The following is a 27,131-nucleotide window of genomic DNA, read 5'->3' as shown; positions in this document are numbered from 1 at the left end:
TCGCGAGTTGTGCTCAGTTAGCCCCCGAAAGACAACGGTTCTGAGTTCGAGTCTCGCTCCAGCACACAGTTATAATCTGCAAGGAAGATTCAGAACGCATGATGTTTGTTACAACCTACTGTAGTGCACAGTTCACTGAATCACACTACCAAAGATGATCTGAAGCATATACAACGGCTCCCCACTCTATGATACTACTGATAACGCCAGTGTGTCTCTCCAAAATATTTTGAGATCGTGTCCTCTCTCCACTGCGCCGTCACACTCTCAGATGATGGTCATCTCAAGTAGTGCAGAACCAAAGTGCACCATCGATAAAAATGCGACACCACTCGCCTGCAGGCCAGCACACCCGTCTACGGCCCAATCTCAAACCTGCCGTCTGAGATGTGGTGTTAACGACAGCATACTCATTAGGTGGTATTTGAGCTGCTCGGCTTCTGATAGTATTCTAAAATAGACACGAGATGTTGCAATAAGCGCATTACCTCTGTCTGGACGGCAGGAGCAGAGGTAAAGGGGTTGCGACATGCTTCGTGCACAGGTGGTATTGTGAGACTTGATAAATCATGTGGTTTACCCTCCTTTCCAATTCCATCCTAAGTTGGACCACTGTCACACCCAAACGCCTCACGCTCCAGCATATTGAACAATTCGCCGAGTCGGTCAGCTCAATCCAGCTCCGCACATCAAACTGCTTGCATTCTTCGTAGTGTTCAATAACCACATAACAGAATCCATTTCCATAATATATGGTCTAGTCACATTACTGTGACCACTACCTACGCTCAGCGTCAATAACCACTCAAAGATAGCAAGTGGCAGGTTTGGCAGTGGAGGGTGTATAAAGCTTGTCGAGAGCACGCGGAAGATATGATGATCGTTGCTGTAATGAGGAAACGGAACAATTTATCTTATGTCCAAAATGACATGATAATTAGCTTTTGGACCAGGTGTGAAAGCATTTCCGGATCGTATGGATTTGAAAATTGGTTGCGTGTCGCCTTCGTTAAAGTGGTTATAGTATACAGTGGCCGACCTCGGGGAAGATCAGTTTGGATTCCGTAGAAATGTTGGAACACGTGAGGCAATACTGACCCTACGACTTATCTTAGAAGTTAGATTAAGGAAAGGCAAACCTACGTTTGTAGCATTTGTAGACTTAGAGAAAGATTTTGACAATGTTGACTGGAATACTCTCTTTCAAATTATGAGGGTGGCAGGGGTAAAATAGAGGGAGCGAAAGGCTATTTACAAATCGTACAGAAACCAGATGGCAGTTATAAGAGTCCAGGGGCATGTAAGGGAAGGAGTGGTTGGGAAGGGAGTGAGACAGGGTTGTAGCCTCTCCCCGATGCTATTCAATCTGTATATTGAGCAAGCAGTAAAGGAAACAAAAGAAAAATCCGGAGTTGGAATTAAAATCCATGGAGAAGAAACAAAAACTTTGAGATTCGCCGGTGACATTGTAATTCTGTCAGAGACAGCAAAGGACTTGGAAGAGCTGTTGAACGGAATGGACAGTGTCTTGAAAGGAAGATTTAAGATGAACGTCAACAAAAGCAAAACGAGGATAATGGAATGTAGTCGAATTAAATCGGGTGATGCTGGGGGAATTAGATTAGGAAATGAGACGCTTAAAGTAGTAAATGAGTTTTGCTATTTGGGGAGCAAAATAACTGACGATGGTCGAAGTAGAGAGGGTATAAAATGTAATGGCAATGGCAAGGAAAGCGTTTCTGAAGAAGCGAAATTTGGTAACATCGAGTATAGATTTAAGTGTCAGGAAGTCGTTTCTGAAAGTATTGGTATGGAGTGTAGCCATGTATGGAAGTGAAACGTGGACGATAAATAGTTTAGACAAGAAGAGAATAGAAGCTTTCGAAATGTGGTGCTACAGAAGAATGCTGAAGGTTAGAAGGGTAGATCACATAACTAATGAGGAGGTATTGAACAGAATTGGAGAGGAGTTTGTGGCACAACTTGACTAGAAGAAGGGATCGGTTGGTAGGGCATATTCTGAGGCTTCAACGGATCACCAATTTAGTACTAGTTGGCAGCGTGGAGGGTAAACATCGTAGAGGGAGACCAAGCCATGAGTACACTGAACAGATTCAGAAGAATGTAGGTTGCAGTAGGTACTGGGAGATGAAGAAGCTTGCACAGGATAGAGTGCCACGGACAGCTTCATCAAACCAGTCTCTGGAATGAAGACCACAACAACAAACAAGTATACAGTGCATGAGAAATGGCACTATTCGAAAGCGGCTCCGAGGCAACTGTGAAACTCCACGGCCATACGTGACGGCTGCGGAGACATTTACGGCAGAACAGACGTGCAGCTGCTGAGTAACTGATCGCCCAGATGAACCAAGGGGCTACCAAGTGTCTGCTCAACGACCGACCGTTCAGCGAGCGTTGCAGCGAATGGGGCCTCGCAGCAGGCGCCTGGTCCATGCACCCATGCTAGCTGATGTTCATCGACGACAGTGGTTGGAAACTGCACGCCACTGGGCATCCACCGAGTGGCGACAGGTGGGCTTTTCAGAATCACGTTTTATGCTCCGTCGAACAGATAGCTGTTGGCAAGTACGGCGTGGAACATCTGAAAGCATACACTCTGCAACAATCATAGGAAGGGTAGAGGCCGTAGGAAAGAGCGTTAGGGTCTGGGGCATTCCATGGGTGATCTCGTCATTTTGGAAGGCATGATCGATCAACACAAGTATGCATCTATCCTTGGGGACCATGCGGGGCCGTATCTAGTGTGGGGGGGGGGGGCAAAGCGGGCACTTGCCATGGGGGACAGCACGTAGGGGGCAGCAAATTTTGGGTGAAATTTTATTTTTAGGTATAAAGTATGTTTTACTGCTAAATTTTAGTAAAAGTAACTATATAAATGCATAACAAGTGCAGTCAAAAAGCGATACCATTCAACAAAAGTAAAGCTCCTCCAGGTCGACAGGAGAATGGTCTCAGATGTGGTGCGTGCATAGAATATCCCCTCCCGCCGCGTGACATTCTATTGTTTCCTACCTGCTAAAATTGTTGGTCTTCATTGTTTTGTTAATATGTCTGTAGGAGCACGTGCAACCGACACATCTGGCGAACCTCAAATCTCTATAACTACCCACAGTTTATGTCTATTCTTTGTGGCCCCAACATCAAGATCGGAAGCAAAGTCATACAAGCAACTCTAACAATCCCAGAGTACGAAAAGACGGTCGGCAAGAGTAGAGGAGTCGAAGCTGTTTGCAGGCATTTTGATGAAGATGTAAAGGCTCTGAAAAGTTGAAAATTATAACTTGTCAACATCAGAAACAAAAACTGGCACGAAATCTATTTTAAAAAACATGAAAAAATTGTAACTGATTGCTTTAACTTATTTCTGCAACGTAAGATTTCTTTTAAAAAAAGATCACGTCAATCAGTTTCTGCAAAGAGAAGACCTTACAATTGAAAAAGCTGCTCGAACTATTCAAGGCGTTTTGAGCTTTCTTAAACCTCCTAGAGACTCCTGTGCCTCCGAAGATATTTCTCGGGCCAAGGTATTAGCAGAAAATAATGAGACATCAATGGAAATCTCAAAAAAAGGGTTACAGGAAAGAAAAAAATGGACGATGGGCTTTGTGAGGGTGAGGTATCTGGACATCCACAGGAAGATTTTGTCACGATGTCACTATTGGAAATAACTGGAATAATAATGGAGCTGAGTATCAGGTTTAAGCACTGGCACTGTCCAAATTTAAGAAATGGAAGTGGAGGACTTAAATGCCAAAGCAGTGAAATGGCATAACAAGCAAGAATTTATTTTTGAAATTTAATGTTTCGAACGCTGAGCGCTGGCTATAGACAGAGGCTTGCAAAATGCCACTGCGTCATCCGCATTAAGTTTGATTTATAAAAATGAATTGGTAGAGGGGTATTCCAACCTTACTTCAGCCTTACAAATATTCCTTATCGTCCCAGTTTCTGTTTGATCTGGAGAAAAGAAATTATTTGAGGGGTAGGGTTGCTCAACAAAGGTTAACATATCTGTGTACGATCTCTGTAAAGGACAAACGACCAGCTTCCATTAACTGTGATGAGATCGTTGAACCTCGGAAAGTGAAATTTTAAATTTATTGTTTGTACAATGAGTAATTATGTTTCATTTTTTGCATTTTTAATGTATTTGGTTTGTTCTGACTTTAACCTTAATTCAGTCAGTAAAATAAGTGAACGCTATGAGATGGTGATATTTATTTCGAAACATATTAGTTACATTAGTGATACAGAACTTTAGATTTTTATAGGGGTGGGGGGAGGGGCAGGGTCGAAAGAAGGAACGGAAAACTTAAGCTTGACCCCCCTGGCAAAAATCCTTGTTCCGGCCCTGGGACCATATCCACCCTTGCATGCAGTTTGTTTTTCCTCGGCACTGTGGCATCTACCAGCAGGACAACGCAACGTATCACACAGCTTGTAGTGTACGAGCGTGGTCCGAAGAGCATCAGGATGAGTTCACCGTACTCTCCTGGACACCGAACTTCCCGGATTTAAAATCCAATCGAGAATCTGTTGAACCACCTGCTCGCGCTGTCCGCGCCGTGGATTCTCAGCCGACAATCCTAGCGCAGCCGGTGACGGTAATGGCTCCGCAACCCTGGCAGTACTTTCCAGGATCTCACTGACTCCCTTTCTGCGCGTCTCTCGGCGGTCTGCGCGGTAAAAGGTGATTATTCAGGCTTTTGGCAGGTACTCACATTAAGGTGAATCGAAAGCGTATGTAGGTCCTTTGGGGTGTCCAAATATTCGCGCACTTTCTTGTTGGTTTAAACATCGTATCGACACCTCGTTTTCTGAGTACTGTGCTGATGCGATCTGTGATTGCTTTCACAAATGAAAGGAAAACTTTCACTTTAGTCGCTCGTTTTCCACTAAAAACTCTATAGACTCCTTTGGGATGTAGCGTCCGATTTATCACCTTGTCGAGTGACCGTTTCTTCTGAATGTCGTTCTTCAATGATCGAGCTCTTCCTCCAAGTACCGCGGTTCACAAATTCTTGTAGCCCGTTCTACTAATGCTTTGATCACTCCTCTTTTCTACTTGGAAAAGTGATTTTAATTTTTGTGTAGGTATTTATCCTTGTGAGTGGGCATCGTGTTTTCTAATTGCCTGTACATCCAAAAATGTAATTTGACCCCCTTTCTCTCCTTCCATAACGAACTTTATATTGGAGTTGATACTGTCCAGAAAATTCAGAAATTCAGACAGTACTTTTTCTTCATGACACCATATAACGAAAGTATCATCTGCGTAACGAAGCGAACATGAGGATGTCCTCTTCGTCGACTGAAGGACTGCTTCTTCAAATTTTTCTATATAAAACTTCGCTACAACTGCGCTGAGTCGATTGAAATTAGGCAAGTGGTGTCCTTATTGTTAAACAAAACGAACAGCGCCAACTCTTTCCCCCTCTGCAAGCTCCATACCATACGTCGGCGCGACTCCGCTATCTTAGATAGCGATCTGATGACAGTTGCGTTGATACATATAAACAGTTCGGGTTGCTGAGCTAGTTTTGTGTCTGTAATTCCGAGTCGGTCGCTAAAGCCTCAGATGAAGTCTCCAGCAATGGAAGTCGAAACGTTAAGCAGAGAACTATGCCTTGGTCCACGACCTGGCAAAATCGCAAATGCTGGACGTGAAAGCCTCCATTGTGATATTATTATCTCTTCACTGTTTAGGTCTGCTAGGGCAGCCACATTTTTGGTTGTATGGTGAAAATCGTCTGCATGTTGCACTTTGACGGCAGAATGTTGCTGGCCAATGAGATTGGCAAAGCGGTTGTCATTCGAATTCACAATGGCCATGTGGACGAGGAGAAACACACTTCTTTTTCCTGGTTCCCTGTTTCTGACACTGGACATTCGTGCTTGCCCGTGCTGTTTTTTCCGCGTGGTCAGCAACTGCGGGCGCTATCTTGCTCCATGTGTCAAAGACGCAGCGTCTTTTGCATTGCTAAGATGGGCTTTTCTAAGTTACAGTACACAGAGTTGATGGTGAGAGTTTTGCCTGCTAGTGTTGCACTTGCGTAATTCTATGTTACCATCTATTATCTTTGCAGATGTGTCTTCAGTGTATGTACATTACATCTCTTTATTTTGGTCGAGGCTTTGTGTAGTATCGGTTTTTCGTAAAGTCGTCCACGGATAGAGGTCGTGTTTCACGCTACTTCTCCACTCACTTAATAATATCGCAGTGAAGAAGTAATAGCATCCAATCAGTAGCGAAATGGAAGATTTATTTAAATCCGTTGACCATGTTTGAACGTTTGGAAAAACGTTTCCTTCAGAAGGAAATTAGTGACAACATAAACAGATCAACAGCGATAAATGTGTGTATAAATTTCACATACATAATATTAAAAACATGCCCAACATAGTGGACGTCATTGAGTAATACCTCACCAGTGTACAGCTCAGGCCGGCCGCTGTGGCCGAGCGGTTCTAGGCGCTCCAAGTCTTGAGCTAAGGAAATCTCCCTGCGAGAGAGGGCACTAGCAACATGCATGAGGAGTTGTATTGAATGAACGTTATTATGCTAAACATGTTTAAAACATCAAAATTAAATTTAAAACATTAAAAATTCGATCATATTTAGTTACGGGAGTATGTAAAATTAACGAAATGGCAATAAACAGTAAGTTACCATCAAGAAAAGATTATTGTAGTAAACACAAATTACGTAATCAGTGGGATAGTGTAATACCGTACAACATAATAAGACCGTCTTCTGAAGAAGCAGCGTTTATAGTCCAAAAGGGGTTTAAATAAACACTCCTTTTTTTTCAACTTATTGGCTGCTTATTATGTCCTTACGAAGATTTCAACGTACGGTTGCTGCTGCAACCATGTACAAAATGTTAAAATATTGTATTGCTTTGAGAATACATGCGGTTCCTTTTTTTTTCTTTCTGAATACGTGATGTTGCATTACCAGTCGATTCGGTGGAGCTCGTTTTCATTCCTTATTTATGAATTTTATTGGTTATTTCTTGAATAAATAATGTGAATTATTTCACGTCTACCTTTTATCATTTTTCCTCACATAAATATTTATAAACTTTGTAACATTTATGTTCAATTTGTATGAACTTATTTATCCTTCACCTACATTTAGAGCTGATGCTACCAGAAGTCTCTGAAAATAATTTGTCTTCCTCGGAATCAATATGAAAAACTGCTTTAAGCAGGTAGAATACCTTCCTTCTTTGCACGCAACTTTGGGCCAGTATAAGCTAAGTTTGAGCTGCAAGGAATTTCGAGACAAGAGCTGCAGTCCTAAGAATATCGACAGATCTTTTGAGATTTACGATTCTTACTAAAAGGTACAGGTAGTACAAGGTGCAGTCTACTACTGCGCTGGAGGCACTCACACTTATAGGTTCTGTTAGAATGATTCAATAATTTTGGTTATAACTTTGTTTCACTTTAACATTTGTTAAAGGTTCCTTTCATATATTCTGTTGCGCTATGAAAGCAAACTTACAACTAATATTTCCCTTACAGAGATCTGACCGCGTTGCTATATATTCATAGGTCAATATTTATATTGTAAAAAAGGGGAACATTTTCAGGTCATTTTCAGGGGAGATTGTGGTATCTAGGAACAGTTTTCAAATTGGTTCAGATGGCTCTGAGCACTATGGGACTTAACATCTGAGGTCATCAGTCCCCTAGAACTTAGAACTACTTAAACCTAACTACTTAAACCTAAATAACATCACACACATCGATGCCCGAGGCAGGAATCGAACCTGCGACCGTAGCGGTCGCGTGGTTCCAGACTGCAGCGCCTAGAACCGCTCGGCCACCCCGGCCGGCGCATATTCTCTAACTTTGTTCATTACTTTTATGACTGTTTTCATTAAATTGTTCATTCTTAGAAACTTCCCACACAGTTACTGCCGTTGTACAGTATTCACAACGGTAAGACATTAATTTCAATAAGCGGTTCCCTTTACGACACAAGACTATGAATCCCTTCCCTCTGTCTACCCTCACAGGAGCTCTATGAGTTCCTAGTTCCACTACCTTCTTTACAGGAATATTTTCAGTATTGATAAGGTCTTTAAATGCTAAAAGTACGTCATGTCGTCTAGTACGCCTTGTTAGTGGTTTAATCCATACCGGCTTCTCTCATATTTCAAAATTACGAAAAGCCATTCTTCCAAGAACCGTCAACTGAGCTTTGTTAATTACATCAGTCGTTTCGATTCGTCAAATAGTAGGGAAAAATAACTGCAGCCATCAAAGTCAGTTTTAAGTTGCAGATTAACGTCAGCAATCAAACTCCTCTCCTTATTGCTGTATTTGCAGAAATCTGTAGAGGTTTATTAACATTCTCACAAGTTTTCTTTTGAAACTGTCGAATAATGATTCTGTAGCTTCTAAAAATGCAGTTTTGACTGATTCACTGTCTTCATACTGTTTCTTAGTCGGCCCAGTAATTTTTGAAATCGAAGCGAGGTCTCAGTTGCTCCTTTATTCTTGTCCAATGGTTTATAATAAAAAGTTGATTGTTGATCGTTAAGTTTGGGTTTTAGCTGCTTTGTTTTTTTTTCTATTATTAGCGCAGAATCCCGTGGAAAGCAATTTTCAATCCCATATAGTGTGCCGTTCGATATTGCCTTCCTTTGCAACTGTGCATAGCACAATAAACATACACGTTTGTCCTACACCTAGATAAAGAAGTAATGATTTTTCATTGCGAAGAAAAACGATAATTTTTTTGCTTTCACACGCTGTCATCGGCCAAACCCAGATTGGTATCAATGCGTAAATGAAACCATTCATGTCCGTAAATGTTTGATTAGCGAGGGCTATTTTTTTTCCAACCTCCAAGTGGTCGCGAAATGTAAATTACAGTCAAAATTAAAAATGTTTTATTTGCAACGTTCAGCTATACCCGCCATCTACTTCTCTACATAGTCGCCACTCCGACTTAGACTTTCGTTGTAGTGTGGTGCCAAATTTCCATACCGTCGTCATACAAGGCAGCTGACTGTGATTCCGCCATTTGTCTATGCTGGTCTGCAGCCCGTCATCCGTGCCTAAATGCGCTCCTCATAGTCAGGGGTTCATTTGAGGCAGCCACGTCGGAGTTGTATGGTGGGCAATGAAACATTTCCCATCGAAAAAGTTGCAGGTATGTTTTAGTTGCACTTGCTACACATGAGTGAGAATTATGGGGTTTGGGGGGGGGGGTGTTTGAGGTAAGAGACCAAACAGCGAGGTCATCAGTCTCATCGGATTAGGGAAGGATGGAGAAGGAAATCGGCCGTGCCCATCCCGGTATTTGCTGGAGCGATTTAGGAAAATCACGGAAAACCTAAATCAGGATGGCCAGACGCGGGATTGAACCGTCGTCCTCCCGCATGCTAGTCCAGTGTGCTAACCGTTACGCCACCTCGCTCGGTAAGAATTGTGATGAAGAAGGAAACGCATGACTGTTATGTTGGCTTAATGGAATCAGGTATTTCCCTCGGTCGAACTACACTCTTGGTGGAAGACACTATTTCTGGACAATTTTAAGTGCTCACTGCGCGCTCAGAACTGAAATGAGCGACATGATGCAATAGACGCGCAACACGTACAATATGTGATCAAAAGTATCCGGACACCTGGCTGAAAAGACTTACAAGTTCGTGGCGCCTTCCACCGGTAATGCTGAAATTCAGTATGGTGTTGGCCCACCCTTAGCCTCGGTGACAGCTTCCACTCTCGCAGGCATACGTTCAGTCAGGTGCTGGAAGGTTTCTTGGGGAATGGCAGCCCATTCTTCACGGAGTGCCGTACTGAGGTGAGGTATTGATGTAAATCGGTGAGGCAAGAGGTCGGCGTTCCAAAACAACCTGAAGGTGTTCTATAGGATTAAGGTCAGGACTCTGTTCAGGCCAGTCCATTACAGGGACGTTATTGTCGCCACTGGCGGTGCATTATGAACAAGTGCTCGATCGTGTTGAAAGATGCAATTGCCATGCCACAATTGCTCTTCAACAGTGGGAGGTGAGAAGGCGTTTAAAACATCAATGTAAGCCTTTGCTGTGATAGTGCCACGCAAAATAACAAGGGGTGTAAGCCCCCTCCTCGAAAAACACGACCACTCCATAACACCACGGCCTCCGAATTTTACTGTTGACACTACACACGCTGTCAGATGAAGTTCACCGGGCATTCGCTATACCCGTACCCTGCCATCGGATCCCCACATTGTGTACCGTGATTCGTCACTCCACACAACGTTTTTCCACTGTTCAGTCGTCCAGTGTTACCAAGCGAGGCGTCGTTTGGTATTTACCGGCGTGATATGTGGCTTATGAGCAGCCGCTCGACCATGAAATCCAATCTTTCTCACTTCTCGACTAACTGTCATAGTATTTGCAGTGGATCCTGATGCAGTTTGAAATTCCTGTGTGATGGTCTGGATAGATGTCTGCCTATGTCAGCCAACAGAGGAGGTCGGCCTGTACGCTTTTGTGCTGCACGTGTACCTTCACGTTTCCACTTCACTATCACATAGTAAACAGTGGACCTAGGGATATTTAGGAGAGTGGAAATCTCGCGTTCAGACATATGACACAAGTGACGCCCAATCACCTGACCACGTTCGAAGTCCGTGAGATCCACGGAGCGCCCCATTCAGCTCTCTCACGATGTCTAATGACTACTGAGGTCGCTGATATGCAGTAGCTGGGAGTAGGTGGCAGCACAGTGCACCTAATATGAAGTACGTATGTTTTTGGGGAGGTCTGGATACTTTTGATCACATAGTGTATGCGCAAAGATCACAGGACTTTCACTGTGGTTTTCATTTCGTCACCGATCGGAGGATGAAGAAAAGTAGCCGTCGTACACACGAAAAACGTAATGTGCACAAATCACTCACGTATGCAGTCAATTATGAGGCTGAAACAGTAGAACTCTTTGACTGGCAATGGTAACTGCGCAGAAGAAACTAACAGTTGTTGTCAAGACACAAAGGAATTAAAGCATTAGTCGCCAGTGGGCATTGATCTATATCACTGCCGCAAGTCGAAAATTTGTGCCAGACCGTAGACACTGTAGTCAGCACGATCACATGGGCTACCCTAGCATGCCTCCCGTCAGACACGATTTCTGACATGTCTCTGCTGAGTGGTCAGCGCGTCTGATTGTCACGCACATGGCCTAGGATTCTATTCCCAGTCAGGTCGTAGATCTTCTCCGCTCAGGGTCTGCGTGTTGTGTTGTCCTCATCGTCGTCGACACACAAGTCACCCAGTGTGACGTCAGCTGAAAAGACATGCAGTTCGGCTGCCAAACTTCTCCACGTGGGGGAACTCTTGGCCACCAAAGCTATCATCATCATCATCATCATCATCATCATCATCATCATCATCAGACACTACATTTATATAATTAAGGCGATCCAGAAACAATTGAACAGCTGAAGCAGTACATCTCATCTGCATGTGAAGCCATTCCGTCACACACGTTGTCAAAGGGTTCAGGTAATTTCATTCAGAGACTACGCCATATTATTGCTACGCATAGTGGATATGTGGAAAATATCGTACTATAGAGGTTCCCAGACCGCAGCGCCATCTGTTGTTGAAAATTGTAACTACTGTAATTTCGAAAGTTTGTCTGCCTGAAAATGTACTGTTGTCCCAAGCATATTGCAACAAACGGTGTATTTCTATCGCTGCTCGTTTAGTTTTTATTGCCGTTTCAAATATACCGGTCATTTTTGAAACACCCTGTAGATCCGACTCAGGCGACCTGCACGTGAGCATCCTGTCTGATCACCTGCATCCATTCATGTCCACTGTACATTCCGACGAACTTGGGCAATTCCAGCAGGACAGTGCGACGTCCCACACGTTAGAATTGCTACAAAGTGGCTTCAGGAACACCCTTCTGAGTTTAAACACATCCACTGGCCACCGAACTCCCCAGACATGAACATTATTGAGCATATCTGGGATGTCTTGGAACGTGCTGTTCAGAACAGATCTCCATTGTTGTGACTTGGCAAGACAGCGAAGCCACTATGACCGGTAGCCGAAAGGCACGCGTTTAAGCTCACGCAGACTGGCGTGAGGTCTGGAACAGTTAAAGGGATTGAGACTAGCAAATAAAGTACGTAGCTGATTGAATACTTAACTTTAATCCATAATTGGTGAACATCGGTCTGAGGGTACATGCATCACAAGATAAATAGCAAATGATAATGGTGCCTTGCTAGGTCGTAGTAAATGATGTAATGAAGGCTATGCTAACTATCGTCTCGGCAAATGAGAGCGTAATTTGTCAGTGAACCATCTCTAGCAAAGTCGGCTGTACAACTGGGGCGAGTGCTAGGAAGTGTCTCTAAACCTGCCGTGTGGCGGCGCTCGGTCTGCAATCACTGACAGTGGCGACACGCGGGTCCGTCGTATACTAGCGGACCGCGGCCGATTTAAAGGCTACCACCTAGCAAGTGTGGTGTCTGGCGGTGACACCACATCCACCCCCTCGTACTCCTACGAATTTACGGACAACCCTGCATTATTTATCGTGTCAATTACCTCCAGCACTACTTCAGACATTAGTCCAGTCCATGCCACGTCGTGTTGCGCCGCTTCTGCGTGCTCGCGGGGTCCTACTCGATATTGGGCAGGTGTACCAGTCTGCGAGCTAACATCCCCAAAGATGTTCGCGCTCACATGCAGTTCCTCTTCGTCAAAATGTCTTGGCTCAAACACGTCTAGGAGTTGAACCGCACGTGTCGCATTACACGCCCTAAATTAGACACTTGTGACCCTTTTGGTTAAATTGTCTGTCTGGCGGCAAGTTTCCGAAATACAAAGTTAATATAACGTATAATAACAGGAATAGTAATATCGGGAAATAACTTAACGACCCATAAATGACGTAGGCCACACAGTTGGGATTTGGTTAAGATAATATTTATTCAGGAAGCAAACTAATAGCGAAAGTGGTGGTATTTAGAATTACTATTACACTCGAGCGCATATCCATTTGACACAGTTCGATCATTGTCGCTCTCATCGTGGATTAAAAGTCCAACACTCCACCTCGTCATCTGTGCGAAAAGTTAAGACTTCACACAGGGCGCGCGGCTGCTCACCGCTCAGAGACCAAGTCCCTCGACACCACACAACGCGAAATTTTCTGTTTCACTTCCCGGCTACCTGAAGACCGACTGTGCGCTTTCGCGTCTCAATCCGGGCTGTACCATTTGGTGTCTCCAGCCGAACTGTCCGCTTTCGCGTCTGCACCTGAAACGCGTACGTCGCGTATGTATTCTGTAACAGCGATGGCGAGGCATGAAAGAATCTCTGACCAGAGAGTTATTTATCGTTGCTAGTCTGCGCTTGACCGCGCCAGAGTTCTGTTCGAGAGTGGTAGCGCGCGCGAGATGACAGTAGTTGCGTGTAGCGAGCTGGCAGGAACAGTAGTTGTGAGTGGGGAGTCGGCGGGCGTCGACATGGGTCTCTGGTCACGGTTCTGGACGAGGTATGTTGTTATCGAAGGTAATGAAGCAGCATTGCGCTCAGCTAATAACATACGCTAATTGTAATTAATTTGTTCAAGAATTGCCCCAATAATAATTTTTTTTTATAAAGTAAATCTTTTAAAGAAAAGTAATCATTTCAATTTAAAGAATTTTCCACCCTTTTGAAGAAAAAGCATTCATTTCAATTCAAAGAATATTTCCTATGCATTTCCTCCAAGAATCAGAATTAAATATACGCCAGCATTGCACGAAGCTGTGCCAAAAATAAGAGCAGATAGACATACAGTTTTACTGAGGTAAGAATTTCGGTTTCTCTGTTAAGGTTTAATTATTGCACAGGGCCGAAGGTCAGTGCAGCTGCCTTTATAAAATTTATCAGGTTCATTTTAGCGTTAATTTTGTGGGGACTTAACATTTTTTGCACATTTTTATTATCATTGACTTTTATTACTGTGGGGAGTTTACATTTGGGCCATTATTATTCTTTAATTTTGCAAGCAGGTTATGCTTGGCTCATTTACTCGTATTATTATGCAGTTTTGTGGGAAGATAACATTTCACATAACATTGACTTTCATATTTTTGCTGGGAGGTTTCGATTTCACTATTATTGACTTCCAAAATTTTCACGGGGATGTTACACACCCGCAATGTGTCTCTGCCCGTCCCTGGCCGCGTTTTCCGCGCGCGCCGGATATCCTCTCTCAACTAACTAGAGGAGTTCCCTTTCCTGAAGCCGTCCATGTGATTGGCTACAGCTTATTCTACATTATTTTACTTTTTAACCTATTTAAACAATCACAGCTTGACAACTTTCACGTTCTAAATAAAGTAACAATAATATCCATTACGCAATAAACGTTAAATTCCTTTACACAAAACCAATACAATTTCCTTTTTAGCTTTGAATGCCACGGTCAGTAGCATTGCACCCATGTGCTTTCTGATAAATAAATAAAGAACAAAAGTAACTTTTATGCACTAAAGTTAACAACAAATATTCTGTTACCTAATGATTCAATAGGGTGTCATGCTGTCATCGTTCAATGTGTTTTGTGTGGAGGAAATGATGATCTGACGCTTAACTGAAAATACTGATAATTTAAATTTACTCTTTTTTTTGGTCATCAGTCTACTGACTGGTTTGATGCCTTTGATTTGTTTGATTCCTTTGATTTGGTTTGATTCCTTTCCTGTGCTAACCTCTTCATCTCAGAGTAGCACTTGCAACCTACATCCTCAATTATTTGCTTGACGTATTCCAATCTCTGTCTTCCTGTACAGTTTTTGCCCTCTACAGCTCTCTCTAGTACCATGGAAGTCATTCCCCATGTCTTAGCAGATGTCCTATCATCCTGTCCCTTCTCCTTATCAGTGTTTTCCACATATTCCTTTCCTCTCCGATTCTGCGTAGAACCTCCTCATTCCTTACCTTATCAGTCCACCTAATTTTCAACATTCGTCTATAGCACCACATCTCAAATGCTTCGATTCTCTTCTGTTCCGGTTTTCCCACAGTCCATGTGTCACTACCATACAATGCTGTACTCCAGAAGTACATCCTCAGAAATTTCTTCCTCAAATTAAGGCCGGTATTTGATATTAGTAGACTTCTCTTGGCCAGAAATGCCTTTTTTGCCATAGCGAGTCTGCTTTTGATGTCCTCCTTGCTCCGTCCGTCATTGGTTATATTACTGCCTAGGTAGCAGAATTCCTTAACTTCATTGACTTCGTGACCATCAATCCTGATGTTAAGTTTCTCGCTCTCCTCATTTCTACTACTTCTTATTACCTTCGTCTTTCTCCGATTTACTCTCAAACCACACTGTGTACTCATTAGACTGTTCATTCCGTTCAGCAGATCATTTAATTCTTCTTCACTGTCACTGAGGATAGCAATGTCATCAGCGAATCGTATCATTGATATCCTTTCACCTTGTATTTTAGTTCCACTCCTGAACCTTTCTTTTATTTCCATCATTGCTTCCTCGATGTACAGATTGAAGAGTAGGGGCGAAAGGCTACAGCCTTGTCTTACACCCTTCTTAATACGAGCACTTCGTTCTTGATCGTCCACTCTTATTATTCCCTCTTGGTTGTTGTACATATTGTATATGACCCGTCTCTCCCTATAGCTTACACCTACTTTTTTCAGAATCTCGAACAGCTTGCACCATTTTATATTGTCGAACGCTTTTTCCAGGTCGACAAATCCTATGAAAGTGTCTTGATTTTTCTTTAGCCTTGCTTCCATTATTACCCGTAACGCCAGAATTGCCTCTCTTGTCCCTTTACTTTTCCTAAAGCCAAACTGATCGTCACCTAGCGCATTCTCAATTTTCTTTTCCATTCTTCTGTATATTCCCCCAATGATTTTAGAAATTCTGATGGAATGTTATGTATCCCTTCTGCCTTATTTGACCGTAAGTCCTCCAAAGCTCTTTTAAATTCCGATTCTAATACTGGATCCCCTATCTCTTCTAAATCGACTTCTGTTTCTTCTTCTGTCACATCAGGCAAATCTTCACCCTCATAGAGGCTTTCAATGTATTCTTTCCACCTATCTGCTCTCTCCTCTGCATTTAACAGTGGAATTCCCGTTGCACTCTTAATGGTACCACCGTTATCTTTAATGTCACCAAAGGTTGTTTTGACTTTCCTCTATGCTGAGTCTGTCCTTCCGACAATCATATCTTTTTCGATGTATTCACCTTTTTCCTGCAGCCATTTCGTCTTAGCTTCCCTGCACTTCCTATTTATTTCATTTCTCAGCGACTTGTATTTCTGTATTCCTGATTTTCCCGGAACATGTTTGTACTTCCTCCTTTCATCAATCAACTGAAGTATTTCTTCTGTTACCCATGGTTTCTTCGCAGCTACCTTCTTTGTACCTATGTTTTCCTTCCCAACTTCTGTGATGGCCCTTTTTAGAGATGTCCATTCCTCTTCAGCTGTACTGCCTACTGCGCTATTCCTTATTGCTGTATCTATAGCGTTAGAGAACTTCAAACGTATCTCGTCATTCCTTAGTACTTCCGTATCCCACTTCTTTGCGTATTGATTCTTCCTGACTAATGTCTTGAACTTCAGCCTACTCTTCATCACTACTATATTGTGATCTGAGTCTATATCTGCTCCTGGGTACGCCTTACAATCCAGTATCTGATTTCGGAATCTCTGTCTGACCATGATGTAATCGAATTGAAACCTTCCCGTATCTCCCGGCCTTTTCCAAGTATACCTCCTCCTCTTGTGATTCTTGAACAGGGTATTCGCTATTACTAGCTGAAACTTGTTACAGAACTCAATTAGTCTTTCTCCTCTTTCATTCCTTGTCCCAAGCCCATATTCTCCTGTAACTTTTTCTTCTACTCCTTCCCCTACAACTGCATTCCAGTCGCCCATGACTATTAGATTTTCGTCCCCCTTTACATACTGCATTGCCCTTTCAGTATCCTCATACTCATTCTCTATCTGTTCATCTTCAGCTTGCGACGTCGGCATGTATACCTGAACTATCGTTGTCGGTGTTGGTCTGCTGTCGATTCTGATTAGAACAACCCGGTCACTGAACTGTTCACAGTAACACACCCTCTGCCCTACCTTCCTATTCATAACGAATCCTACAGCTGTTATACCATTTTCTGCTGCTGTTGATGTTACCCGATACTCATCTGACCAGAAATCCTTTTCTTCCTTCCACTTCACTTCACTGTCCCCTACTATATGTAGATTGAGCCTTTGCATTTCCCTTTTCAGATTATCTAGTTTCCCTACCACGTTCAAGCTTCTGACATTCCACGCCCCGACTTGTAGAACGTTATCCTAAATTTACTATATCTTTTAAACAAATGAAGTTACTGAGTTGATATTTACAACATTTGTCATTTTAATTATGCACTTCTATATGAAATGTCGATCGTTGAGATCCACCAAAGCGTTCAGATTTTAGCATACAGGTCTTTGTTACAAAACTTGTGAATTTCACTTCAACAGTAAATCCTAAACTACTGTGTTATAGATATGATCAATATACAAGTTTTATTGGGATCACCATGAAAATTTATGGAGGATGGCCGATTAAAATTATTGTGGCTTCATTACCTGCACTACTACAGAATCAAAGAGTTTTCATAAATGTTTCTATTTATGGCCGATCTTAGGTCCGCCATATTTAACACTGATACGTCTCCTTGGCCAACCTTTTACTGGGTTTCCCTATGACGTAGGTTCTCGTCTGTCTCACTCACACACTACAGCGCTTAGGCCTCAATAGACAGTAGACGCCTGTGAGTTTCCCCATCTCGTGGCGAATCTGCGCTCTTTGTGTCACGCGGTGCTGGACGAAAGGGTTCGTTTCACAATTCCTGTAGGCTGACCCTTTCGGCCATATACTTAAATTAGAGCGCAATGCTCGTTAGCTCACAAGTTTCTCTGGCTCTTCAGTGTACAATCAACTACCAGACTGACGCAACAGTAGTCTTTGTCTGACAATTGCAGCAGGGCCAAAGAAACAAGCAGTTGTTGTCGTGAGCACGATCTGGGCTCACTGGAGCAATAAAAGTTAGCCAACCCGAGCGTTACCGCTATCTACCGAAAATGTCCTTGCGAGCTGGTTGCTGCTGGGATGGTGCAATCGACGGTTTGGCCACCAGTAGCGTAGACTATCGCGGCGTTGTTGTTCTTCAAATTCAGAAAACAATTTAGCACACGTACTCCAGTTTTATCAACGAGCTGCTCCGTCCGGTTTTGGGTCGTCAATGGATGTGTTGTCGGGCGGAGATTTCAGTGTGTAATACGAGGCGCATTCAAGTTCTAAGGCCTCCGATTTTTTTTCTCCGGACTGGAAAGAGATAGAAAGATGCGCATTGTTTTAAAATGAGGCCGCATTCATTGTCAATACGTCCCAGAGATGGTAGCACCGTACGGCAGATGGAATTTTACCGCCAGCAGCGAGAATGAGAACTGTTTTAAATACTTAAAATGGCGACGTTTTCCTTACTTGAACAGCGTGCAATCATTCGCTTTCTGCATTTGCGTGGTGTGAAACCAATTGAAATTCATCGACAGTTGAAGGAGACATGTGGTGATGGAGTTATGGATGTGTCGAAAGTGCATTCGTCGGTGCGACAGTTTAATGAGGCAGAACATCGTGTGACAACAAACCGAAACAACCTCGGGCTCGCACAAGCCGGTCTGACGACACGATCGAGAAAGTGAAGAGAATTGTTTTGGGGGATCGCCGAATGACTGTTGAACAGATCGCCTCCAGAGTTGGCATTTCTGTGGGTTCTGTGCACACAATCCTGCATGACGACCTGAAAATGCGAGAAGTGTCATCCAGGTGGGTGCCACGAATGCTGACGGACGACCACATGGCTGCCCGTGTGTAATGTTGCCGAGCAATGTTGACGCGCAACGACAGCGTGGATGGGACTTTCTTTTCGTCGGTTGTGGCAATGGATGAGACGTGGATGCCATTTTTCAATCCAGAAACAAAGCGCCAGTCAGCTCAATGGAAGCACACAGATTCACCGCCACCAAAAAAGTTTCGGGTAACCGCCAGTGCTGAAAAAATGATGGTGCCCATGTTCTGGGACAGCGAGGGCGTAATCCTTACTCATTGCGTTCCAAAGGGCACTACGGTAACAGGTGCATCCTACGAAAATGTTTTGAAGAACAAATTCCTTCCTGCAGTGCAACAAAAACGTCCGGGAAGGGCTGCGCGTGTGCTGTTTCACCAAGACAACGCACCCGCATATCGAGCTAACGTTACGCAACAGTTTCTTCGTGATAACAACTTTGAAGTGATTCCTCATGCTCCCTACTCACCTGACCTGGCTCCTAGTGACTTTTGGCTTTTTCCAACAATGAAAGACACTCTCCGTGGCCGCACATTCACCAGCCGTGCTGCTATTGCCTCAGCGATTTTCCAGTGGTCAAAACAGACTCCTAAAGAAGCCTTCGCCGCTGCCATGGAATCATGGCGTCAGCGTTGTGAAAAATGTGTACGTCTGCAGAGCGATTACGTTGAGAAGTAACGCCAGTTTCATCGATTTCGGGTGAGTAGTTAATTAGAAAAAAATCGGAGGCTTTAAAACTTGAATGCACCTCGTACTATTGCGCACTTGTACAGTCGTGGACAAAACGAGCGAGACCCCTCGCCTTTTCGTTATGCTGATCCGCACAGCTTTAAAGTCTGCTACACAGCATAACAGGCAAGGCGCCGAAGTGCTACCAACATACTATGCACAGACGTGAAATTGAAAAACTATCCGAACTTTGTCAGACTGTTTTCAACCATGTCTAAGACTATATTAATGCTGATTAGTGTGTTAAACACAGCACGTAATTATAAGATATAAATAAAAGGAGAAACGCTAATTAGTATGAACTGCACTAATAAAAATGAATTCCAGCTTATCGAGATAACATAACTGTTTTAGTAAGACAGAGTACCTCAGATCGTTACGAATTAGCAAAATATTATGCGCATTCGGCCCCGAAACGGTCTGTGTCAACGTTCAGACCAGTCATACTGGATTACCGTTGCGTAAATTTTCTTTACATAAACAGCTGTATCTTTAGATTGCATTCCCATAAAAGCTCACTTTTTTACACCACCAATGGACCGTATACCGCAGGGAATGCGATACATTTCCGCTTATTATGTCTACCCGTACTCGAGGTACACGGGTTTTAATGGTTGGGTAGACAGATAGACGGTCAAGAAAGTGAGACTAGTAGGATTCCATTTTTACCGATTTAGGTGAGTAAATCCTAACAACGGAAATAACTACGACAATTACTGAAGATGAGGGCCCTATAAATAATTCCCCCTTCTCTTTATTCGAAATGTTCTAGTTGCAGTCGATACATCAGCATATTAATCGTAGCTACGCTTTCGATCCAAATCACGTTTACAGAAAAGCAAATAAAATCCATTTGCCAATACACGTGGTAATTCAGATCCTAGTATTAATGCCACAGCGTTTTAGAAGTGCGAGCATTCCCATAGCTTAAGAAACACTTCGGCTAATGAACGTTTCCTGGCTGTGGCGAATCTAATGGAGAATTCGAAACATTTTATAATACGTTTGGCTGCTATGTTGCCGTTTATTTCCTGGGGTGGTGCAGAATTATCCTACTCAATTTACTCGCTAATAACAGTACTTCGTATTTCGATATACATCGCGAATGATTGTCACATAAACGGTGACATAAACGTAGAAAATTCATGTTTTTGAGTCCAGAAAGCTCTATACAACAGAAACTGTAGATCATTTTGCCATTTTCATCGCGAAATTGCCGAATTATTCGTGTCTGGGGTAATAATAGAGGGCTGTTTGCCTGGGTTGTGTGCTAGCGTAGTGAAAGGTGTTTGCTACTGGAAGGGAGCTCTGGTTTGTTTTCGGTTCTAATCTCGATGGAGATAGATAGACTATCAATAAAGCAATTTTAAGAAATTCCCGCGCCTCGAATACGTTTTTTGCTACCTTTATTCTGTACCGGCGCCCTGTGGATGTCAATACGAAACTCTTGTAGAAATTCATAGTTGTTACTGCCTACTTTTTCCGCTTCTGTCAGTAACTGAATTGACTTAAGTGTTGCACTGAATGATTTTTAACTGAATTTCGTTATGAATCTTCACGCATTGCTAAATTTGCACACCTTCATGGTAGTTCAGCAACGGTAATGCAGTATTACTGGTCTGATCTTTGACACAGACCGTTTCGCGGCCGAATGCGCATAATATTTTGCTAATTCGTAACGATCTGGGGTACTTTGTCTTACTAAAACAGTTATCTTATCTCGATAAGCTGAAATTCATTTTTATTAGTACAGTTCATACTAATTAGCGTTTCTCCTTTCATTTATTTCTTATAATTACGCGTTGTGCTTAACACACTAATCAGCATTACAATAGTCTTAGACATGATTGAAAACAGTCTGACAAAGTTCGGATAAAATTGCAATGAAATGAACACCCTTAGCTGCTTTCAGGCGTTGACATACGTCATCGGGGACAGATGACAATGTGTGCCCCGACCGGGACTCCAACCCGGGATCTCCTGCTTACATGGCAGACGCTCAATCCATCTGAGCCACCTTTTTTTTTTTAATGTCATTTTGTTCGTTTTCGTTCGTTGTATCTGCTCGGCTCGGACGTCGCAAGACACCCGCTTCAGTTCGTCATTGATCCATTCACTCAGTTTTTTTTATTACAGAGGGCAGCCAACCCTCTGACCGAACACGCTGATTTAACGTGCCGGCGTAGTACACAGAGGATAGCTCGACTGCAGGGATTTATCTCTGGCACGCCTCCAGCGAAACCCACATTCTCAACGTATTGTCCCGCACTACATTCGTAGTGCCCCCGCCCATTATACTCATTACTCACGGCGCGTTACCGATTCCCGTAAAGAGTCCGGGCACTGTTTGTGCATTCGCACAGAAGAAGAAGATGGTCAAGTGGCCGGTGAGCCTATATATATACTAAGATACTATCTGTTCTTTCGGACAAGTCGGTGGCTCAGAAAGGAAGAATGTATATTTATTACACGAATATTTGAGCTCATTAATTGTCGAACAAAAATGTGTATTTTAACCTTGTCAAGTTTTTACTTCGCATTTTAAAAGACTGAAGGCTGGAACTAAGTACCCTAGGACAGGGATTGTCAGTAGCCTGGCTAAAAAGTGTGTCATGACTGTAAATGTGTGCTGTCACTGAAAAAATTTGAAACTGTACATAACAGATAAATTCTAAAAAATTGACATTGTGACAGAAGTAGCATGCTTGTTACCCCTTGTTTTCTTGTAATACAGACAGCCTCACAGATCAAGCAGACACATGTATCCATATATTCACTTCAGATTGAAATAAAGTATCTGTGTCAAGGCAGAAAACTATTTTATATTATAGAATTATGGAAATAGCAATAAAAACAGCTGTTAAATAATTTGAATCCAAAAAATAAATAAAATAAATAAAAAAAAGATGGATAGAGCGTCTCGCATGTAAGCAGGAGATCCCGGGTTCGAGTCCCGGTCAGGGTACAAATTTTCATCTGTCCCCGTTGACGTATGTCAACGCCTGTAAGCAGCTAAGGGTGTTCATTTCAATGTAATTTCATTCTAACAAGCTGAATGGTCACCGATGGGATCTGTCCGAAAGAACAGCTACTATCTTAATATATATAAAGTTCGGATAGTTTTTCAATTTCACGCCTGTGCATAGAATGTTGGTAGCACTTCGTCGCCTTGCCTGTTACGCTGTGTAACAGACTTTAGAACTGTGCGGATCAGCATAACGAAAAGGCGAGGGGTCTCTCTGGTTTTGTCCACGACTGTACATGAAAAGAAACAAATTAATGAAGTAACTTTGTTTTTTCGAGGTGATAATTAAAACATAGTGAAAGAACTGGAAGCGAGGTGTAGCAAAGCTAATGCAGTGAGCGCTCAGCTACGATCTACTCTCTTCTGCAAGAAGGAAGTCAGTACCAAGACTAAGTTATCTGTGCACCGTTTAATCTTTCGACCAACTTTGTTGTATGGGAGCGAAAGCTGGGTGGATTCAGGTTACCTTATCAACAAGGTTGAGGTTACGGATATGAAAGTAGCTACGATGATTGCAGGTACTAGTAGATGGGAACAATGGCAGGAGGGTGTACACAATGAGGAAATCAAAGAAAAACTGGGAATGAACTCTATAGATGTAGCAGTCAGGGCGAACAGGCTTAGATGGTGGGGTCATGTTACACGCATGGGAGAAGCAAGGTTACCCAAGAGACTCATGGATTCAGCAGTAGAGGGTAGGAGGAGTCGGTGTAGACCGAGGAGAAGGTACCTGGATTCGGTTAAGAATGATTTTGAAGTAATAGGTTTAACATCAGAAGAGGCACCAATGTTAGCACTGAATAGGGGATCATGGAGGAACTGTATAAGGGGGGTTATGCTCCAGACTGAACGCTGAAAGGCATAATCAGTCTTAAATAACGACGATGATGATAATTAAAACGTTAGAGATATTGCTCGTATGTGTACAGAACTGCATCTTCATTGGACGGACCCTTTTAGGCGCTTAACTTATTTTTTGTCAATGAGTGTGGTTACAAGGCTGGAGTCTCTGGAACGAATAGGAGTGCGTGTTCGCCGACCCAGTGCACTTTTACCAGGACGCCGGGGGTCTAAACAGAACCGGCTGCTGATCACTGGTCTCGTTTCGCGCAGTTCGCGTTCGCCGGGGTCGCCGCGGAGCCTCGCGGGTGAATAAGCAAAGGAACGCCGGCGCCTACTCGAGCGTGTTCGGGTCGCTCGGAGCCCATTCCAGGGCGGGGGACCGCGCCGCGCACTATCATAGAATATGCGATGTCCGCGGAGGCGCGGCCGGGGCATCGCACTGCGGCGGCATGTTTTATGCACGCCACGCCACGCCACGCCACAGCATAGCACGCCGTGCCGCCGCGCCGGCAGCCGCCCACTCGTAGGCCTAGAACTGCCGGCTGGCGCCAGCTTCCGCACACGGGAGCGCGCCTCTGCCACGGTGCTGGCGCCACTGACCTAGCTCTACTCTCCCCCCGCCAGGAACCCTTGTCTTGTTGTACTCGGATTCGCGGTACTCACTCATACACTCTCTCTCTCTCCCTCCCATCTCTCTCTCTCTCTCTCTCTTCTCTGAGCAATTACACTTCTGCCCATTAATGTTGCAACACACTGAATACGGCATGCAATAAATGTCAAATTGGCGCGGAGTGTAGTACTTTGCTGGATATGTAAATACAGTAGAACCTCCCTAATCCGTCCCCTACGGAACCAGGGGCATGGTCGGAACGCAAAAAAACTGTCGGACTATCAGACGAAAACCATAACATCACAATACAGTGCGCCACAACTTTAATTTTCAACTGGAGATACTGTCTGAAATATTGTTACATGTTAAAACCGTAACGAAATGAAAAGAAAACGTTCACACACTAAAAAATACAGGGTGATTCAAAAAGAATACCACAACTTTAGGAATTTAAAACTCTGCAACGACAAAAGGCAGAGCTAAGCACTATCTGTCGGCGAATTAGGGGAGCTATAAAGTTTCATTTAGTTGTACATTTGTTCGCTTGAGGCGCTGTTGACTAGGCGTCAGCGTCAGTTGATGCTAAGATGGCGACAGCTCAACAGAAAGCTTTTTGTGTTATTGAGTACGGCAGAAGTGAATCGACGACAGTTGTTCAGAGTGCATTTCGAACGAAGAATGGTGTTAAACCTCCTGATAGGTGGTGTATTAAACGTTGGTATAAACAGTTTACAGAGAATGGGTGTTTGTGCAAAGGGAAAAGTTCTGGACGGCCGAGAACGAGTGATGAAAATGTAGCACGCATCCAGCAAGCATTTGTTCGCATCCCAGGAAAATCGACTCGCAGAGCTAGCAGAGAGCTGCAAATTCCACAATCAACTGTATGGAGAGTCCTACGAAAAAGGTTAGTTATGAAACCTGAACGTCAACTACCCGAGGCGATGGATCGGCCGCCAGGCAGCCCGTGACAGAGCACTTCATCACTGGCCTCCAAGAGGCCCTGATCTTACCCCCTGCGATTTGTTAAGGATATGGTGTTTCGGCCACCTCTCCCAGCCACCATTGATGATTTGAAACGAGAAATAACAGCAGCTATTCAAACTGTTACACCTGATACGCTACAGAGAGTGTGGAACGAGTTGGAGTGTCGGGTTGATATTGCTCGAGTGTCTGGAGGGGGCCATATTGAACATCTCTGAACTTTGTTTTTGAATGAAAAAAAAACTTTTTAAATACTCTTTGTAATGATGTGTAACAGAAGGTTATATTATGTTTCTTTAATTAAATACACATTTTTAAAGTTGTGGTATTCTTTTTGAATCACCCTGTATTACACGAAATTGTCATGCACAGTAGCGTCTGTGAAAGATAAGTGTCCTGTTTGGCATGTCAATTTTCAAGATGTTTTGGCCACAAATGTGAAGAAAGTTGTGGATTTGATAAATGTACTCAACCTCTGTAGTATCGATATAACCATATTCTTTGTAAAATTCTTCCAGACACCACAGGTGTTGGTTAGAGAGGTTATTTCTTTAGAAGAGAGTAGCAGGCAGAATGAGTTGGACATTCTGGCAACATACTTGGTTTGAGAAGGATGGAAGCAGGCCTACCGTGCAGTGGAGGCAGCATTATTTAAAAATGATTTTCTAATAGTATGTTCTGGAGAGAAAAAATTGCGGAAATGAGATTATATGGAGGTAAGAATGTCAAAAGAGGAATTTTAAGGTAATTTAGTATTTGTAGCTGTGAAATTTCTTATTGTTGGAACATTGCGTGTGCCTGAAGTTTAGTGTAGAAATTTTATAATGCAACTTGTAGTTTTGTCTTATAATTGAAACAAGTGTTAGGGAAAGTAATTGTATACAGGAAAGTTATTAAGAAATGTTTTGCTAACTTGTCGAACTGTCTGAACTTTATGAAAATGTGTATTGTTGTTATAGTTTAATGAAGCATAGCTACACTTGGACACTTGCAACTTTTCTTCTCATTTATCAGTCGCATCAGTTCAGTTCCTCATTTTTTCATTCTTTACCTTTACCAATGTACTTGTATACTCGCATTGCACATCGCGAGTTCTGTGCTGTAGAAGCATGTGGTGAAAATCGGTAAGATACCGTCTTGCATTGCATATAGCAAGTATGCCAAATGAAATTTGGTTCCGGACAGTCAGATCAATATTCCTAATAGTAGCAGGCTGAAGAATAGAGCAGGTTGTTGATGTTGTGGTGGTCTTCAGTCCTGAGACTGGTTTGATGCAGCTCTCCATGCTACTCTATCCTGTGCAAGCTTCTTCATCTCCCAGTACCTACTGCAACCTACATCCTTCTGAATCTGCTTAGTGTATTCATCTCTTGGTCTCCCTCTACGATTTTTACCCTCCACGTTGCCCTCCAATACTAAATTGGTGATACCTTGATGCCTCAGAACATGTCCTACCAACCGATCCCTTCTTCTGGTCAAGTTGTGCCACAAACTTCTCTTCTCCCCCAATCCTATTCAATACTTCCTCATTAGTTATGTGATCTACCCATCTAATCTTCAGCATTCTTCTGTAGCACCACATTTCGAAAGCTTCTATTCTCTTCTTGTCCAAACTATTTACCGTCCATGTTTCACTTCCATACATGGCTACACTCCATACAAATACTTTCAGAAATGAATTCCTGACGCTTAAATCTATACTCGATGTTAATAAATTTCTCTTCTTCAGAAACGCTTTCTTTGCCATTGCCAGTCTACATTTTATATCCTCTCTACTTCGACCATCATCAGTTATTTTTCTCCCCAAATAGCAAAACTCCTTTACTACTTTAAGTGTCTCATTCCCTAATCTAATACCCTCAGCATCACCCGACTTAATTCGACTACATTCCATTATCCTCGTTTTGCTTTTGTTGATGTTCATCTTATATCCTCCCTTCAAGACACCATCCATTCCGTTCAACTGCTCTTCCAAGTCTTTTGCTGTCTCTGACAGAATTACAATGTCATCGGCGAACCTCAAAGTTTTTA

Source organism: Schistocerca cancellata, unplaced genomic scaffold (genome assembly GCF_023864275.1).
Source record: "Schistocerca cancellata isolate TAMUIC-IGC-003103 unplaced genomic scaffold, iqSchCanc2.1 HiC_scaffold_754, whole genome shotgun sequence".
In the NCBI taxonomy this organism is placed as follows: domain Eukaryota; kingdom Metazoa; phylum Arthropoda; class Insecta; order Orthoptera; family Acrididae; genus Schistocerca; species Schistocerca cancellata.
The sequence above is the reverse complement of the archived record's forward strand: the minus strand, read 5'-3'. Positions refer to the sequence as shown.